This window comes from Penaeus chinensis, chromosome 6 (assembly GCF_019202785.1).
Source record: "Penaeus chinensis breed Huanghai No. 1 chromosome 6, ASM1920278v2, whole genome shotgun sequence".
Lineage (NCBI taxonomy): Eukaryota > Metazoa > Arthropoda > Malacostraca > Decapoda > Penaeidae > Penaeus > Penaeus chinensis.
This window is the reverse complement of record NC_061824.1, coordinates 24,523,470-24,526,197: the sequence shown is the minus strand read 5'-3', so window position 1 is coordinate 24,526,197 and position 2,728 is coordinate 24,523,470. Positions and strand designations below refer to the sequence as shown.

Here is a 2,728-nt window from a genome sequence, read left to right as displayed (position 1 = left end):
TTTATAATATGTAATTTGTTGGCAAGAAAAACTCACCAGAAAGACTCCCAATGGGAAAAGAGGAAGTGCACAGACTATCAGAAATAATGATTTACAGGAATCAGTAAAAATGGTGAAAGAGAAGGAAAGAAAGGACATGTTTGACAGGAAAAACGAGTGTGTACAATTCAGTAGTAAGGACACTGGACACAGGAGGGATTTAGAACCATCAGTGTAAAGTTGGGTACTGAAAGAATGAGTGGACACATGGTCAAGGAAATTGAGTGAGGACAGAAGGGGTGATATCTGACTTGGATGGGTCAGGGAAACCAGAGGCGCAAGTACTAGGGGAAGGTATAAGCCAAAGAGGAAATAAATGGAGACAAAAGGAAAGAGTTCTGAGATAGGGAAAGGGGGAATGGGAAAGGAGAGTATCTATGCAAATGGAGAAAGGGAAGAGGAAGAGTTAGAAAGAAGAAATTGAGGGGTAGTTAGTTTGGAGAGGGAAAGTTGGTAGAAATGAGCATAGCAGAGAGAGAAGGGCAAGGCACGAAGAGAGAGTTAGCAGTCCTGATTCACCCTACTGGCCCTCAATTGGAGATGGGAAAGGGAGGCAGAAGCAGAACAGATGTGGCATCCATAATCAAAAGAGGAAATGTTATGTGAGGATGGAGAACTGTTTTGTGGTCTGAATCCCAGCCCCAGGATTTATGGGAGAGAGTCTGTAAGAGTAGAAGGCTGTGGCGATGGTGAAGATATAGTTTCACCAGGACAATTTGGAGTCAAAAATAAAGCTCCACTCCAATACTTTCCCAGAGGGATGGTATGGGAGTGGAGCACCATATGAGAAGAGTGGAGGTTGGGGACCTACACATGTGTGAGAGAAAAGGATGGAGAAGGATTTGGAGGTAGAGAAGTAAAAGCCATGATTAGTAGCTAAGATAGATACTAATGATATTGCAGTCTGGAGGAGGTATGAACAGGCCAGAGGCAAAGATGGTTAAATCATCCACATATGGAGATGACCAGTCCTGTAGCAGTAAAACTAAAACTATGCCAATAATAGCAAGGAGCAATAACACACTGCCTTGCAGGACACCTTTGAACTTAGAAAAAGATGATGTGGTAGAGGCAATTTTGACCTGGAAAGTGCAGTCGGGGAGGAAGGACTCTGCATATGCCTGGAGAAGACAATTGGTGGAGAATATGGTACAGCCATGTGGTATCATATGCTTTCTTTAGATCAAAGAATATGGCTATTACAGAGTATCTACATCTGAAAGGAACTATGTCTTGCCTTATAAAAGTAGTCAATAATGTTTAAGAAAGTCCCACATTATATGTATAATTTGTTGACATTGTATGGGGTACGATGGGTGTGGATAAAGTGGTGGCTGCTAGATGCATATATAATGTTGGGGATCCATATGTGTGGGACCAAAACAACAAATGCAAGTATCAAAACTCTCCCTTCAAATGTTATGCCTCATAAAAATATACTATCAAGGAGCATTTTATCACTTAGCATAGAATTCAAGTGACAGTGTACTGGTTTCCATGCAATATCAGTTTTATATATAGGTTTTTAGCTTCAATTATTTTTTCTCAAACTTATTTTCCCTGATAACTGATTTCCCTGATAAAAGTATTTTGCAGTAAATATTTACATATTTAACATACTGTAATGAAAATCTAATGATGAGTAGAGATTAATCAATACAATTTGTTTCTGCATTTTAAATGCCTTTTCTGATAGTATGGATAACACTGCAAAAAAGGTAGCAAATTTATTTAAAGGAAGGAATACATTTTAAGACTTTCATTTTATTTAGAGAATCTTTTTTATATAATAAATTATCTATTTTCAGAGTTTATGAGTACTACATTTACAAAATACTATAAAACCTGAGAGACCTTAAATTTGTGTAAAACTTATAAATCAATAAATTCATAAAACGTATCACCATGGCTGACTGTATTTAAATTGTCTATTCCTCAGTCAGCAACTCAAATCCTAATTAAGTCCAGCAAATTAATACAAGTAAACTAAATATCTTAGAACTTCTCTCAGATTCCATATAAAACTCTACACAGAATTTTATTAATGTTTCTTAGGAAATGCTTCTCAATCTGGTCATGGAGATGATAAAAATATCTCATACTACGATATATTTACTTGAATTACACATTTTGTCAGAAAGATAAAAAGATTTTTATTAACTTTAGTAAGAAATATTAATAATGATTTTATCTTCAATCAATTATTTTTTTTCATTATTCTGTGAATAAGCAAGTTAACTGCTATGATACACAAGAACACAACACAGACAGCCTTATGGAAAAGGAATTTTTACAAGTACAAAATGTGTTATTTACTATATAATCTATCAAAATAAATTATGGAAAAAAAAAAATCATGATTTGAAAAAAATAAATACTTCTAAATATTAGGGCAGTCGAGTATCTTGATATGATAAAATATAATACTTTAAATTCAAATGAAAGAATTTACACAAGCACTTTATATCCAACTTTAGGATTTTATCAACAATATACTCTAAAAAAATACAGAAGACTAAATCTAACTCCTCTGACAATGACTAATATAGACATATGTATTCATCTAAGACACAACCAAAATCTACATTAATAAGAATATGTCAAACAATCTGAATATTTCCAACTGATGTACACACATACATTTTTACATAATACATACACTGTGGCTTGAACATAAAATTCAGCACAC

General features: G+C 34.5%; 1 protein-coding gene across 1 annotated transcript in view; it reads right to left on the bottom strand.

The window, feature by feature from the left end:
- Positions 1-1,783: 1,783 nt before the first annotated feature.
- The window catches only part of LOC125026486 (solute carrier family 35 member F6-like), an 8,440-nt gene continuing 7,495 nt past the window's right edge, over positions 1,784-2,728 (bottom strand). Inside the window, exon 8 of the mRNA XM_047614963.1 lies at positions 1,784-2,728. This exon is cut by the window's right edge and continues 590 nt beyond it. The gene's annotated coding sequence lies outside the window, so the exon portion shown is untranslated.